General features: G+C 37.2%; 1 pseudogene; it reads right to left on the bottom strand.

The window, feature by feature from the left end:
- The window catches only part of LOC109456811 (coiled-coil domain-containing protein 112-like), a 44963-nt pseudogene extending 33325 nt beyond the window's left edge, over positions 1-11638 (bottom strand).
- Between the last annotated feature and the right edge of the window lie 6180 nt (positions 11639-17818).

Raw genomic sequence — 17818 nt, forward strand, 5'->3', positions numbered from 1 at the left:
AAGATAATTTAACTGTTTCCAATTTTAGATGAACTTTTATTTTCTCTCAGCACATTGAAGACATGTTTCTATTCTGTCTGGCTTCATTTTGGTGCTATAATTTCAGTTTAATTTTTATTTGAGGGTGGGTTGTCTGTTTTAACAAGTGTCTTTTATCTTTTAATTTTCTCTTGTCATTGATGGTTTCACTTTGACTACAATATAACTGGGTTAAGATTAGTTTTCATTTGGTCCGTTTGGGATTTGTTTTCCTAAATCTAAGAAATTGTGTCTTTTCTCAATTGTGGAAAATTTTCATTATAGATAATATTAATATTTTAAAAATATATTCTCTCTTCTCACTGCACTTTTATTCTGCACTCCAATTAGACATGTGTTAGGCTTTTCCTCTGTCTTTCATATCTCTTAACCTGTACTCCATATTTTTTTAAGTTCTTTATGCTAAATTTATATAATTTTTCAGATCTTTTCTCCAGTTTACTAATTTCACTTCAGCTGTGTCTGATGTTTAACCTATTGCCAAAGTTTTAATTTAAATAAATAAACTTTTATTTCTATAAATTCTGTTTAGTTCCTTTCCAAACTTATGTAATTGCTAAAATATTCACTTAATATAGCCCTTGGTCATATTTACAATATTCTTTTTGTATTTACAGCATAATTTTAAGTATACTAATTTTGTATTCTACATTAGGTAGTTTCAACATCTTAGGTTCTGTGTCAGGTCCTAGGTCAAGTCTATCTAATTCACTGTGCTCTCTGTGGCTTGTTTCCTATGTGTGTGAGCTCCCATTTGGCTGACCTTAATTTAAAGGAAATAAGTTGAGAATGCCTTTTTCGAAATGAATATGTATTTGCTTCTGGTAGGGCCTCTGGTGCATTACTCACCTGAAAGTACTTTAAATTGTTAGTGTGGTGTTTCTTGAACTGTGCAAGTATTGTAAATTCCAACCCTGAGCTCATCTGTCGATAGGCTTGCAATAAATTGTCAGGGGATACTTTTGCCCCCGACCTGAAGCCAAACAGTAGGATTTAAAAAATTTTTGTTTTTTGACTCCCTTCTCTAAGATGCAGATTTTTTCCTAGCTCAGGCTTTCATTGGGACCAGCCTGTTGAGCATCCTTGTTTATGTGTGATTCTTAGGTATTTGCTGATTTTGTAGACAAAAGGTATTGGCTGTCAAACCCTGTCCTCTGTTTCCAGTATTGTAGACCCTTCCAGGGAAACCATGGCTTTAGCGCTAGCTTATCACCCTAGTTTCAGTTCTCTCTTTGTTTTGAAGATATTCATCTCATAATTTTTAGATGCTATTAGTGGGAAAATTTTCACAATAGCTCGTTGAACAAGAAGTATAAGTTTGACTATATCTCTTTAAATTAAAAAAAAAAATTCCACCTCCATTGTAACAAGGCTATTTCAATAAATGTTGAATCTTTAGAAGACTAAAACTGAATTCTATATTTAAAAGCCTAAGAATACTCTCTAAAATGAAACTTGGATTTATGTGAAGGTAATATCAAGAAAGTAAAATTAAAGAATGTCAATATTATCAAGACTAGTACCAACATTTTACTTAATAAAGTGTCCTCCTAACCAACATTGTCAAAATGTTAGAGAAATTATATAGTTATGATACAAATTTTGAAACATCTGCAGAACTGATCATCTGAACAATTGATATTAATCATAGACAAATCATTCAGTAGACGAAATAATAACCTATTCATAAAACTTGATTTAAATTTCATTTCTTCAATATATTTAACATTCTGAAAGTTAAAACACCTACTAAAACTACTGTAGTTTAAGCACAAATATATATTTAAATAAAGAGCCTTTTATACTTGAGCTGAAAAGATCATCTAAGTATAACTTAACCAGTTAACAATCCTTCAAGAAAATTTTTCTAAAACAAACCCATTCTAGTATTAGAGATCTCTACAATTTCTCTTATAACCTACTGTAATACAGAAGAAAACTTTTCTGTATCAAACTGTTTCTTTTTATTTAAGCTAATTTAATCATTTTCAAGTTTAGTGGATGATTGCAATGCATTATATTTTTTTATTATAAAAGTGCTATCCTAGATTCTTCATGTTTAGTTAAATTCATATACTTCAAATTAAGCTGGTAATAATCAGCAAAGGGAATACAATCTCTAATAACCAAAAAGTCTTCTTAAGCTTTTTCCTATTGGCCTAGCACAGTATTTATCTTGGCAATAAAGAAATAGCAAAAGGAAGAGAAGCTAAAAGGACATAAAGTACCAGGTAGCATTTTTAATATCCCTGGCAAAAATTTCTGGCCTTTGCAGCATATAAACTAGCATCCAAAAACGTACATTATCTCTGGTTTTATACAGACTCCTACAAGAAGTGGGGAAAAGACAAATGTATAGTTGGCAATTTAAGAAATGGTGAATGATGGGTCAAATTTTGCCCCACGGAATAAACAATAAAACTCCACCAAACTCAGTTTATAATTGAATGGTCAGTAATGACCTTCATCAGAGTGGTTTCATTGGATTGGTAGAACAGATGTAGAATTACCTTTTTAAAATATAAATCAGAATATCCAGCACCCCAGCTTATAATTTTTGAAACAATGATATTGTTTTCAGAATACAATCCAAGTTTCTTATCAAGAACCACAAGACCTTACAAGATTTGGCCCCTACCTTTCTCTGAACATTGTTACATAATACTCTCCTCCTCTCTCACTATATTCAGGCCACACTGACCTCCTTTCTGTTCCTTCAATATGCCAAGTCTTTAACCAAGCCAACGTAATTCTGTGGGGGAAAAATAGTCTTTAAATTGTACTGGAACAACTGGATATCTGTATTTTAAAAATTAGCCTTAATTCATACATCACACCATAAAAATTAACTGAAAATGAATCATAGACTTACGTATATATAAGAAGTAAAATTATCAAATATCTAGAAGAAAATCTTTGTGGCCTGGGTCAAAGACTTCTGAACTAGGACACAATAAACATGACCAATAAAAGAAGAAAGTTGATAAAATGTATTTAATCAAAATTAAAAACTTTTATTCTTAGAAAGACACAGTTGAGAGAAAAAGACGGCGAGTCTAGACTAGGAAAAAATATTTCCAAAGTATATCTGACAAAGATTTGTGTGCAAAATATAAAAGGAACTCTTTCAACTCAATAATAAGACAACCCATTAAGAGAAAAATAAAAAAGATTTGGACACTTCACAGATAAAGATAAACAAATGGTGAATAAGAACATGAAAAGATTCTCAATATCACAAGTCATCAGGGAAGTAAAATTAAAACCATGGTGGTTTTAATTTTACTAAAATTGGTTTTAATTTCACTACACACCACTAGATAGCTTAAATTAAAAATACTGACAATACCAAGTGCTGATGATGTGGTGCAGTGACAATCTCATACATTGCTGATAGAATGCAAAATGGCACAGCCACATTGGAAGTCGGTGTAATGGTATCTTTCAAAGTTAAACATGTGATCTGTCAATCTCACTTTCAGGCATTTATCCAAAAGAAATGAAAATGTGTGTTCACATGATGACTTGTACCAAAGGTTCACAACAGCATTATCCACAATGCCAAAAACTGGAAACAACCCAAATGTTCACCAACATGTGAATAGATAAACAAATTATGATATAACCATACGATGGAATACTGCTCAGCAATGAAAAAGAACAAAATACTAGTACATACAAAATAGTTGGATCTAAAAAAAAACAAAAACAAAAAAAACGTGTTAAGCAAAAGAAAACAAACACAAAAGATTACATATCACTTGGTTCATTATATGAAATTCTAGCAAAGGTAAAGAGCATAGTGAGACAAAGCTCAGTGGTTTCCTGGGACTTAACGCAGGGGTTCAACTGCAAAGAGACACAAAGAAAGTCTTTAGTGTGGTGGAACTGTTGTATATGTTGAATACTGTTACCAAAATTCGTCAAACTGTGTACAAGTACCAACATTCCTCAAATGTACATGTAAAGTAGGTGAGTTTTATGAGCAATGCCTTTGGAATTGCTATTGCATGGTGACAATAAAAAAATAAATTGACTTTTAGTCATCCCCAGAGGAGAATAGGAATGAGATGTAGAACTGAAAACAGGACTTGGTAAAAGACTGCATGAAGAGTGGGTTGCACGATTTCTTTTCCCATAACACTTCTAAAATACTAGCAGTCTTCATGTTCCCCCAGGCAAGTGAAGGATTCTTTTCTATCAAAATAAAATAACCCTAGAGAAAAGTTCTTCAAATATGGACATGGGAGTTCATCCAGTGAAATGGGGTAATGTTCAACGCCCCCTAGAAAAGACCTACAAAGGGCAACACCACTCATGCATATAGCTTCATGGTGTCTCACTCAAAAATACTCGGACAGCACAGAATCATCAATGAGTTATTATGAGACCTTGTAATGTAAGTGAGAAGCTAAGAAAAACACACAAAGGGTGTAGAAATAATGTATGAAACGAGGAAGTTCAGGAACAATTTCATTAATTCATTCAACAAACATTTGGGAGACTGCAGTTTTACATTGTGTTGGGCTTTATATTGTTAGCTAAATTAGATGGTGTTAAATAAAATTAGTGAGAAAATAGTGAAGTAGATGGCACAAGAGCTTGTTTTATGTTCTTGCTAATAATTTGCTTTGGGGCAAATTATTTATTCAACATGGACCTCAATTTTCTCATTCCTCAGCTAGGTATAGAAATATCTGACCCCATGGGATAGGATGGGTCATGACTTGAAGGGGAACAAGGTGTCTTCTGGAGTTTGGGTAATGTTTTGTTTCTCTACCAGGGTGGATGTGTTTATTGTATAATTATGACTTGTGAACTTTTTAATATGTGTGTTATACATCAATGAAAAGGTTACCAAAAAGATGAGTTTTAAGGCCTCTTCCTAATCTGAGGAAATTCATGATTCTATGACTGTTTAAATTAAAGCATTACGGTAGAGAAAATAAATCTGAACAAGACATTTTAAAACACGATATTAGACCCTTTTAACCCACTACCTGTGATCCTTAACCAAATATCCCATCTCTAAAGGACTCCATTTTTTAATATGTACATTGAGAGGTGGAATCAATTTAGATTTTTTTCATTGCCCTCCACTCTCTAAAAGTATGATTATTATTATATATATATATTTAACCCCAACTGGTGATTTACCAAAGCATTGTCAAGTAGAATTGTTCCCAGCCCTTTTGCTGTAAATACATAGCATCAAGTGAGATATTTTGGGTTTGCAAATTGTGTTGTGAATGGCAAGCACGACTTATTCTCATAATTAAGTTCTGGATCCTACCTGAAGTTTTCTTTATGATACTAATTTGCTTAGGGAACCATTCTCTTGATAATAAAAAGTTAGGAGTAAATAGTTTTACCATGTTTTGTAAATATGTTTTACTGGACATTCCTCAAAATATTTTTATTCTCCCGTTTGGCTTTTATATTCTCCTTCTCGCTATACTCTTTTTATTTTTTTCCTTCAGAGACAGAGCATGACCTCGCCTTATTCCTCTACTTGAAAAGCTCATAAAACTTTTTAATTTAAAAATCATTACTCTTTGGATCTGCCTATGAATCTTTATTTGAAACAGAGAAATAATGGGAGTTATTTTGAGTTTTTGACAAAGATTGTAAATTCTTTAATTCTTTTCTCTATAAACCATTTCATGTATAGACCTAGTTCAAGAATTAATGGGTCATCTAGAGTGAGTTGTTTCTTGCCTCTGGATAAGAGCGGGTTCCCCCCCTCCAAAGTTTAATAGTACTTTTGAAAGTCTTAATGTTATTAACACCGTTAAGAAAAATGAGTTTTTCTGAAAAAGTCTTATAGGCATCTCTCCCTAAGAAAGCCTCTTCAGAGACACCCTGAGGGTGTTGTTTGGGTCAGTTACTTATATGTTTTCTTTGAACTCTATTGCCACTTTTGTACTTTCTCTTGGAGAAAGGTGAACAATCTGATGTTGGCCATTTCTTTCTAAGCCCCTAGGAATTTGGACAATAGTCTGCTTCGATGTTGAAATTATCAATCTCTCAGAGATATTTGGCTTTTGGCTTTTCATCATTCCCACTCCCTTTAGAGATAGCATTTGGGCGCTACACTTCTTGCAGTTAACACTTCAGCCAACCAGCCTAATGCGGAACTATATGTGTGCTTAACAAATTAGTTACTAATGTGTTTTCATCACATCTTGCTTTCAAATTTCAATATTGTTCCTCATTTCTTGGAATTCTAAAATTAAAAAGTCCTAAAAGGCTAGAATTCACTTTAAAAGTTAGCTTGTCACATTGTTCTTGAAATGGATATACATTTCTGTTTTCTCTCACAAAGTTTATAGACTCAGCAAAGAAATTGAAGAGGCCTTTAAAAGAAATGCCCTTAAGTCATCTCAGAAAGGTAATTAATTACCTCTTTTTCTTAAAAATATCCAGAAGTCTACCCAGGCCTCTGCTGGTAATGGGCTGTGTTACCTCCAACCCTGAAGCAGACATAAAACTCTTCTTCTGCTGTCTCTTTGCTGTCACATTTTTCTTTCCTTGAGAAAAATTACCTTTTCCCCTCTTTGCCAAGCACTTTCCATTTTGTAATTTTAGGTCCATTTTTGTCAATCCCCTCCTTCCAAAGAAGACTGAGCCATAGAAACAAGCATTGGTTTCTTAGTGTGTCTAGAGTTTTCTTCTCCTAAGGAGAGAGATGCAGGTAGGAGAAGTCTTATCTCTGGCCGCGTTTATGCTTTTCCCTTAGATTGAATTAGCAAATTCTGATCTAGAGATTTTTGTTATATCTGGACACTTTCCCCAAGATACAATAAAAATCTCTAGATCAGAATTTGCTAATTCAATCTAAGGGAAAAGCAAGGTTTACCCCATAAGAATGTGCTGCCCTCCTACAAATTATCTGGTCTCAAGTTAAATGATGGCAGCTACCAGCACGGCACACTCTGAACCCCACTGCCTGCTCTGTCCAGGCCACCATACCAGGCATTGGGAACACCACCAGGTCCAAAGGGGTCTGTAGTCAATAGCCTTACACTTAGTCAGCACCTTTAAGCTCCTAAGTATCCCAAATAGGGCCATGTATGATCTCTACAACAACCTTCTGAGGAAGGCAGGACACGAAAATAGATTCCCCCCCCCCCATATTTTACAGAAGAAAGTGACAAAGAGACAATGCCACCTTCTCAGTTTAGAAAAATGTTGTGTTGGAACCCAGCTCTCCTTCCTCCCAGTCCAGGTCCTCACTCACAGCCTCCAATCCAAGTCCCGAAACACCCCATTATTCCATTGTTTGATGCACTTCTGTCTTATTAGGTTGGTGCAAAAGTAATTGCAGTTTTTGCAATTACTTTTAACCTTTTAAACTGCAATTACTTTTGCACCAACCTAATATCCTTTCATTGCAGATATAGTGCCAGAGCACAGATGCTAGATGCTTTTCAGCTCAGAACCCAAGTAAGTTTCTTTTATTAGTGTCTGGTGTATAAAACAACATAATGATTAGACATTTACACCCCTCACAAAGTGATAACCCCCCAATCTACTGCCCCTCTGACATCGTATATAGCTGTTACAATACCATTGACTACATATATTCCCTCTGCTGTACTCCACATCCCATGAAATGTAAATATATATATTATAGTTGACATTCAGTATTATTCAGCTTCAGGTGTACAGCATAGTGGTCAGGCATCTACACAGTCTATGAAGTGGTCTCCCTGATAAGTCCAGTGCCCATCTGGCACCTTACATAGTCTTTACAACATTATTGATTATATATTTAAAAAAAATAAAAGAACATTTCCATGTGTTGAGTTAATTGTGTTAAATTACCTTCTCTGAGAACGTCAGTGTGACATTATTGAACTTACTGATGACACTGGCAACCTTCATTGCTGAGCAACAGTAGGCAAAGACAACGAATATGGTTTCAGGGAAATTATCAATTAAATGGGAAAATCTGAAACTCTCTAGTGAGGAAAGAGCCTGTCATTACAAGTGAAGCAGTATGCTGAGATACCGTGGAGTGAGTTTCTTAGTTTCCAACTGCCTGAGTCCCAGATGCCATCTTTTCTCCTGAGCTAATCGAAAAGCAGATTTTTTTTAGCATGACCACGGTTATTTCTCACCACTGCTGCAAGTGAGTCTAAGAACGTCGTTAACAAGGAACATTACCCCAGGACTGCTGCCACCTGTATAATCCCCAGGATGGTTAATAAGTGTTTTTGTCTGCCTCGGCATTTGTCCCTGCCAATGCGCTAACGGGAAAGGTACTCCAGGGTGAGCAAACTCATCAGAGTTTGTGGGATGACAGTGTTTGATTTTTAGAATAAATGAGATTATCATTCATACTAGCAATAAGAAAGTAAGCATTTACTGTGTATCTAGTATATGCAGGGCACTGACCTAGGCTTGGGAGGAACAAGGTTCAAGATACAGACACAGATTTTTACTTAAAGGAACTGATGGTATAGCTGGAAATATAAGACATGCATCTAAAAATGGAAATTACAGTTGCAATATGGTACCTTTAAATCCAAAATGAGTAATGTGGAGATAAGTGTTACGGGAGTTCATGTGATCGAGTAGTTGAGAGGACTGAGGCAGCCGGGGGAGCCCAGTAGCTCTGGGCTGCGAAACTTACTGACTGCATTTATTTCTAATTCAGCCCTCATCATCACCATACAAAACAAAATACTGTTATTTCCTGAATTCCTCCCCCATTTTACAGATAAAGAGAGTGAGGGGTAGGGTTAAGTAACTTGTCTATGTCACACACCTGGTATTCAGGTATTCTGAACACTAGCTCTTAACCATGATCCTAAAGGAGGAAACCACCATCCTTCTCTGAACATGAAGGTGATTGGGAAAGGGGCTCATGTTAGGGAGAAAGACCAGTGTAACTAGTGGACTCTCATTGGAGTTAATCACGAAGCACTACAAAAGCCACTCAGGCCGGTGGTTGGCTTTACCAGTCCAACTCCAGGTGGCAGGGGACACTCCACAAGAGACGTGGCACTGAGAGAGGAACCCTGAGGTGGCAACACCAATAAATCAAGCAGGTAGCACCCTCCAGGACACATGTTGGCAAGCAGGCTGGAGGTTATGGAGAGAATGCTGGATCGTGGGCAGGGCAAGGCAAACATCTTAACAGACACTGATACTCCAAGAGAGCGACTTTTACACGGAGCATGGCATGGATCACAGAGTAATGGATTTAACGAGAGCAGGACAGGGTGGGATGGGACCCTGGAGTCACTCAACCCCAGGATAGGGTAGGCACTGTGGAGACAATCAGTGGCAGCTGCCAAAAGGAAGGTCAGCGTAGCAAGCAGAACTTGATATCCAGAAGTATAGCGTGGCCTTTTTAGCATAAAGATGCATCAAGCTACCACTGGGTGGGGAAGGGTGCTGAATTCATCACCAAGTCAGATGCACTCTGAGGGCCATATGAAGTAGAGAACCACGGTCCAGAGATAAGGCTCAAGGACAGAGCCTGAGCAGCAGCAAAATGAACTCAATGCCGAGTTATATCTTTTCCTGGCAAGAGCCCTGATGACTCTTCTGTCTGAGTCAGAACTGAGCAAAGAGTCTAAGACGGCATTGAAATCCACGGGTGAGGATCAGGGACCCCGAGCTGTGGTTTAACAAGGCTTCAAAACATGAGATGCAAGCAGCACTTGTACTCATTTGGATTCAGTTATTAAAAATATTTCTTGAGTGCCTACTATGCTCTGGGCACTGATCCAAGCGGAGGTCTACAGCAGTGAACGTGACAGACAGGTCTTTGCTCCTTGGTACCCACATTGCAGAGGGATCGTAACCAAACCAATTAAGATGAGGCAAAAGAGTGTTCCAGGAAAAAGAAATGGCTTTGCACAGGTGCAGAGGCAGAAACTATCGTGGATTATTTGAAAGAGAAATGATTTAGTCTGGTTGTAGCAAAAGGTTTATGGAAGCAATCTATGGACTTCAGTCCCACGCTGTATCCAGAGTCACCTAAGTGCTGTGTCTTTGGTCTGGAAGAGCCTGTGGACCATCTGCTCCATTCATCCCTCTAGACTGCAGAGGAGAGCTCTAGGCCCAGAGAAGTGGAGTGAGTGGAAGGAAGCATGAAGCACACAAGTCTCAGGGAGGTTAGGTCATGTCGCAGTTACTTGGACAGGAACTCTCAGACTCATCAGTTCACTGAATCTGGAGTGGTTACCGAAATGCCAGTGGCGCAGGAATCAGTCAGGGAGGCTGGGTCTGGGCCCTCCTATCTCACCCTTATTCTCCACCTTGAACAAGTCCCAGGTCTTGACAGGGTTAAGGCTGATGTTCTCAGAAGCCCCTTCCAATTCTGAAATCTTTTCATGCTTTAAAGGATCCCTGCCTGGTAACCAGTAATGAGCATTCAGTGACATCAGAGAAGTGGGGAAGGAGGGGCAGCAGCAGGCAAGCAGCCAGCAGGATTCAGGTTCTGGTTCCGATTCTGGGCTAGGTTGTGGCCTTAAATAAGTCACATAACCCCTCAGTGCCCTCATTTGTAAAGTGTGGGGTTGCCTTTGAGCTTAGAAGCTCTGTTTTGACAGTGAAAAAAGACAAGACAAACACACAACAGATGCACTGTTTTTAAAAAGGACACCAGCTTTCAATAAAAACATCTTAAAACAAAAAGTGTTAATTACCTGCTGCTTTACACCTCATCTTCCCCACCATAGCTTGTAATTTTGCAGAGTCAGTCTTGTCAAGCTTGAGTTTCAATGTCTGCTTTCAATGTTCATGCAGCGGTTAAGTGAATGCTTTTTTAAGTGAAATGCAAAGGCGTCTAGAAAGAAGACAAAAGTCAAATTATTCAATTTATTTTTCACAAATTAAACTCAGTGCAATGTATACACAGGACTCTGATGCATCAGGGATCCTCAGGGGGTTCCCCACATGGCTCTATAAATGCCATCAGTTCTCAGCAAGCTGTATAGCGCGTAATGAATGTGCTTCTTCCAACAGTACCATGAACTGTTTCTGAACCAAAGGTTGTCAAGATTTTCCTTTTCCTTTATTCTCGGTGGGGGAAAAAAAAAGACTGGAAAGGAGACTTATAATCAGAGGAAAAAGTGACAGAATGTTGGCTAATTTGCCTCCCTAAGGCCTCTTGGAAATTCTCACCTAATGTTTGTTTTATTAGCCCAATTTTTCTAATCATAGCTAAAATCATGGTGAGAATTCAAGTTAAATCTTGCAGCTATAAAAATATATTTTCTTTATTTAAGGAAAGACAAAGACCCAAGTGTACAAACAAAAGCTAGAAAATATAATAGGCACACTTTTATAGATTTCTGGCCCGCATTTCTTCGCACTGCACTTAAATTATTGTAGTGCAACCTCTGGAGTGCACAGGTGACAGGCGCTAGCATATATCCAGCTCTGACTGTGCCAGGAACTGTGCTAAGTGATTTACATGTAGTAGCTCATCCAATCCTCCCAACAACCAAATCTGGGAAGCAGTAAAATGTCTACCTTCTCCCAGCCAGCCTGTGTCTCCTGCTTTTGCTGTTTTGATAAGTGGTACCATCACTCCACCTGCTACTCGGCCTGAGAACTCCGTCATTCTTCCCAAGTACATGGCCGCATATCAAAAAAGACTGAGGGACTGAACCTCTTGGATAATGTCTCATATGTCTTTTCACTTCTCTTCTGTTGCTCACACAGTACCCATCTTCTCCACTCACCTCTTCTCTTTATCAGAGTGTTTCTGGTGCACAGAAGTAGGATTTCTGGGCAGGAATTCCCACCCGTTCTCAGGAATTATTTTCGCTTTCCCGTACCCGAATCCTGAGATGTAAACTGTTTTCTGTTCTCCACGATGAATCGTTTCCACAAAGTGACAGCCAATACTACCAACCTCCTGGATTCAAGGAGCCAATTTTCCCGATTTCCTGACCAACTTTTCTCGGGATTCAGGAATGGGAAAGCAAAAAATATTCATGAGAACAGGCAGGAATTCCCGCCCGGAAACCCGACACAGAAGCTTAGCCCAAAGCCCCCTCCTCACTGCTCACTTTCTCTTTACACTCTTTACCTGCCCCCTCCATACACACACCTGTTTTCTGATGGACCTGATGATCTCCACCAGTAAGGCCCACCCACCTGCCACCCTCCCAGCAAGCACTGACTGGATTATGCAATTGTGATTTTTACCTATGCACACTCTGGGTTAGCTCTTCAGTCTTGTCTTTCCAAATGAAGTATTTCTTGAGAATAGGAACATCATTTCTGCAGCCCCTAGTCCAGGGGTCCATGCAGGCAACTCAGGAACAACCAAATAAGTCATGTATGAGGGATATAGTAAATTCTTCAATATTAATAATATTAATACTTACATAGTGTTTACTAAGGGCCAGACACTCTTCAAGGTACTTTAGATATGTATATTAACAACAACCATAAGAAGTAGTTAATGTTATATCCACATTTTACTGGTGAGAGAACTAAGGCACAGAGAAGTTAGGTGACTTTCCCAAGGTCACAAAGTTGGTAGATAGTGGGGTCAAGATTTGAACCAGGCTACCTCATTCCAACATCTGTGTTCTTAAGCGACCAAAGAAAGACTATTTGGACTGTCTACCTCCAAAGACACCAGTATATTTTCTATTCCCTTCCATTACATTTTCAACATCTGATCAAATAAGAAAACATTAGCCAGATAGTCACAAACACACGAGCTGTCTCTCATTTCCTTGTCATCAGAATTTTAACTTTTCATGAGTGAAAGGAGAGTTAGAATTGGAATTTATCCTGATATATTTGAGCAGTTCTCCATTTGACTAATTTGCTTTTATCTGGTTTGAACCCAAGAGACATGCCCAGCGAACAGGCAGAAGGGTGCTTAAACCGTTGAGACAGCAGATACTTCTTGTGTAGCACCGCTTCGGGCCTATCAAGACTTGGCAAGTGTCTGAAATTTCACCACCAGTAAGGTTTTGATGTCTGCTAAAAGCAAAATTCCCACAGAAAAAGAAGCACCTCACCTGTTACAGAAGTTATTTCAATAAAGAGCTAAGATTTCATTTCAATTAGTAGGAGAAAGGCCGGCATTCAGTGCCTAATGTGCCTAGGGACGCAGCTGGGCACGGTAAAACAAAAGTATTTTAGCATGCCTGAATTCCATTTCTAAACTCTTACTCAATTGGAGAAACTATGGGCAGCCAGTAAGCCCTGGGGACCTCAGTGTCAGCTGTACAAGGAGATGTTAGAATGAATGAGTTAGAGGACACATCCCACTGGCCTGTGTGCTCCCTGAGGGAGAGACCATGTATGTGCTGAGGCAACTCTAAATCCCAACGCTGTGCCTCCAGGGAGTAAATGCACCATTAGTGTTAACTTAGAGCTGTGATAATGGCCTCTTCTAGAGCTCTGGGCCTTTCGATTTAACTGCCTTTTAGACATTTTTATCCAGATATCTCATTTTCATTTAAAACCCTTAATGTCTAAGACCCAAATCACTACCTTCGTCTGGACACCAGAGCCTTCTCCTGCCATCCTTATCAGGATCCTTGGCTTAAAATAACCAATATTTCTGATATGTTCAAATTCTACGGCCCTAAGTTATCAGCATCTCCTTTGCTTCTCTTTTTCCGCAGTTCTAAATCCTATTCTTTCTTTAGATTGTCTCAGCTCTCTGCTCTCCTTTATATCTCCTCTGCCAACACTCTGAATTACTCTTTTTACTTCTCAGTGGCAGGTCTTGCCTTCTGGCTTTCCCTCTTCTAAACGAGTCAGCCACATTTAACTTTCTGACACATGCTTCAAGAACATTGGCTTCCTCAAAAACTTTCAAACAGTTCACCACAATGCATATAAACGTGTGATTCTGTTCCCTATAGCGGCAGGTACAAACACTGTCTGCACCAACCAGCATCCAATTAACACACACAAAACACAACAGTCATTTGAGCTAATAAAATATCATATAAAGAATTGTTAGCTACCGTGTTTCCCCGAAAATAAGACCTAGCCAGACAATCAGCTCTAATGCGTCTTTTGGAGCAAAAATTAATATAAGACCCGGTCTTATAAGACCAGGTATTATACTATATTATATTATATTATATTATATTATATTATATTATATTATATTATATTATATTATACCCAGTATTATATTGTATCATATATCATATCATATCATTTCATACCCAGTCTTATAGTAAAATAAGACTGGGTCTTATGTTAATTTTTGCTCCAAAAGACGCATTAGAGCTGATTGTCCAGTTAGGCCTTATTTTCGGGGAAACATGGTAGGTAAATGTGGTTAACTACTAAAAGGTGTAAAAGAGAACTCAAGTTACAAGGTACTAACTTCAGAAAGCAGCTACTATCCTTAGGGCTGAGGGAAAGTAAATAAGGAAGGAACTAAGAGACTTAGAGGAAAGGGCCTCTAATCATACCTACTAATCAATATCATTATATCTATTATTCTGTCCTATAGAATACTCATATATACACCTCTCATAGCTTGATCCATTATATCTATGAGTATAATAATTCTATTTAGTTATATGTACGATATGTAAACAACTATAATTATATGACAAACATAATTATATATGCAATTCTATATGTTCCTTGAGCATCATCAATGTGTTAATTTGTTTTCTTCTGGTGTAAGGCATTGTTATTGAAAAGTCTAATGACAGTCTACTCTTCTTTCCCTTGTATTACTTGGATATTTGTTTTGGGTCAGTTTTCGCAGGTATACAATGTGCTCTTTCTATATATAATTTCAAAATGTTTTACTTTGTGAATGTTTTCTTGAATTGTGAAATAATGATTAGGTACTCCTAACTTGTTATGATTTCTTTTTCATGGATTCCTATATATTATTTATACCCATGTCAGATCTTCACTGCCTGTCTTCTGTACTTATCACACTCTTGCCAATACTTTTCATCTCTTTCTTCATTTCTTTTCCTTTCAATTTTTTGTTGTGGTAAAATACACATAGCATAAAATGTACCATCTTAACCATTTTAAGTGTACAGTTCAGTGGTATTAAGTACATTCACATTGTTGTTCAACCATCACCACTATCCCTCTCCAGAACTCTTTTTATCTTTCAAAACTGCAATTCTATACCCATCAAACAATAACTCCTCAGGGACACCCCCCGCCAAGCCCCTCCTCTCTTTCATCTTCTGTTTATTGTAAAGCATTACCTATTTGCTCTTGTGTTAATCTTCTAGTTAGTCTAAATTTCTGAAATGATTTTTTCTCTTTTTTATGTCTAATTTTTCCTTGAATTTTACCACTTGGTTATTGAGTTTTCTTCATTATGAATTATCTTTCATATCTTCTGTCTATCTTACCTTATTTTGAAATATTAAGTTACATTTTTTCATTTTTGTAAAAATATCGTTCTGATATATCTTCATTATCTATAGAGATTTTACTCCTTAGTCTTTCTTTTTTCATCCTGTAATAAATTTGAATGTCATTTGAACTCTGTCCTTTCCTGTTCTTCCTGTTTACATAGAATTAGATTTTCTGAACTTTTATAAAGGAGGCTTGGCTTCTAATAGTTTTTATAATTTAACATCTCTAGGCCACCCTTTCCTGGTTGTTTTTGTAGAGTATTCAGCGTGAACACTTAAATTCTAAGATGTTCAGGTTCTTTTCTCCCTGACCACTTTGATCTAGATTTTATATTTCTTTTGTCTCTGTTGTCACTGACCTGTTTAATTTAGATTCTTAGCAATTGATTCTCGGTTTGGACTGTTGCCCCAGCTTTGTCCTGGGAGGGACCTTTGTTTGGTAGCTTTGAGATTGAAGGGCTCTCATTCTTCCAGCCCCTTCAGTCTTACCACAGACTGTGTCTCACCACAGACACTTGTAGATCATGAAATCCCCTCCCAATTTCAGTTGCTGTTCTCAACTTGGCTCGCGAAGTTTTCCAGGTAAATGCGTATTTGTTGTTTTGAAGTCATCAGGTTTGTCAGATACCCCATTGCTTCTCTCTGCCTCCTCTTGGACAGATGCTAATACCCAGGAGGTCTTGTAGCTGTTGGTGATTGGTCATTATTTGCTCATAATTGGCAGTTTGTGGGAATACCCAGTCACATAGGGGAATTTTGGGAGATATCACTGCCTTTAAGTTTCTAGCTAAGTAAACCTATACATAGGAAGGATTTAATAACTATTTGAATAAACAACTTTAAAAGTTTGAGGTGCCATTTATTTCACATACTTTATAATATTAGAGCAAGAAGTGTCAAAATTGTAAAAGAAGTGAAGTTTATTTTTTCGTATCAACTCGCCACCTTTCCTAATAGCTCCTCATTCTGTGCTTCTGATGTCTTTCTTTTCCCTTGTCTTTTTCTTCTTCTTTCTATGGTACATTCCCCTCCTGCCCTACCTACCTATTTATATACATTGTAGTATTCATGTTGCTAATATTTGCTTAAGATATTCTAAGTTTTTGAGTTAGCTTTTCCTTTCTGAAACTGTCCTCATTAGGTTTGATATCAAGATTATGCTAACTAAACTCTTATAATGATTTGCCAGGTGTTCCATCTTTCTCTATGCTCTAGAATAGTTTGCGTAAGATTGGAATTACTCATTCTTTGAATATTTGCTGAATTCAATATTCCTTGAACACATTGGTAAACATTCTGTTCCTATACATTTTGAGTAAGAAGACTTAACTACAAAATCAATTAATCTATTAGATGTAAGACTATTAACATTTTTCTATTTCTTCTTTAGTAAATTATATTTTTTAAGGAATTTGTCCAATGCTGTTACAAACTCAGTGCTGTTTATAATATCTTATTATCATTTTGTTCTGCTGGTTCTATTAACGTGTTCTTCTTTTCATTTCTAATTTATGCCTCTTCTTGTTTATTTTTTTGAATTCACTAGAGGTTTATCAAATGTACTCTTTTCAGATAATCACTTTTGCCCTGCTGGGCCTCTTAATAGCATGTTAGTGTCCTATTTCATTAAATTCATATTCTTCTTATTTTTTTCTTTCTACTTTCTCTGGATTAATTTTGTTTTTTCTTAACTTTTGAATATAAATTATTACTTTATTGATTTCCATCCTTTCTTATCTGATACAAGTATTTAAGACTGAAAACTTTTCCCCAAGCACTGCCTTAGCTGTATCCAACAAGTTTTAACAAAAGACTTTACATTTTCATTTAGTTCTAAATATTTCCTGATGTGTTATATCTTTTGACCCATAAGTTATTTAGAACTGTTTCTTAAATTTCAAACATACAGACTTTTTATCTTTGTTACTGAATTCTAACGTAGTTGTAATGTAGTCAGAGAATCTAGTCTCTATGATAACAGTTCTTTGAAATTTGTTGAGATTTGCTTCATGGCCCAGTATGGACCAACTCGTATAAATGTTTCATGGGTCCTTGAAAGGAGTGAAATGTATATTCTGCAGCTGTTGGTGTAATATTCTCCTTATGTCCTTTAGATCAAGCTTGTTAATTGTGTTGTTGAAATATTTTATATCTTCATTCAGTTTTTTGTCTGCGTAAAATCGCTCTGAAAGGATACACAGGAGACCAGTAACATTGGTTGCTTTGAGGAAAGGAATTAGGTAGCCATGGGGGAATGCAAATTGGGCCCCCCAGAGCTACATACATTGCAGATAATGCTGTACCCCACAACTTAGGCCAGGGTCATGCCATCAGATAGACTGCTGAGGAGACCCCCAGACTTCCTTCTGGTTCTGGAAAGACCCCCGACGCCAAACACACAACACTCCCAGTCTCACTACAACAGCCTGCTC

This window comes from Rhinolophus sinicus, chromosome 2 (assembly GCF_057876585.1).
Source record: "Rhinolophus sinicus isolate RSI-liver-muscle chromosome 2, RSI-T2T, whole genome shotgun sequence".
NCBI lineage: Eukaryota > Metazoa > Chordata > Mammalia > Chiroptera > Rhinolophidae > Rhinolophus > Rhinolophus sinicus.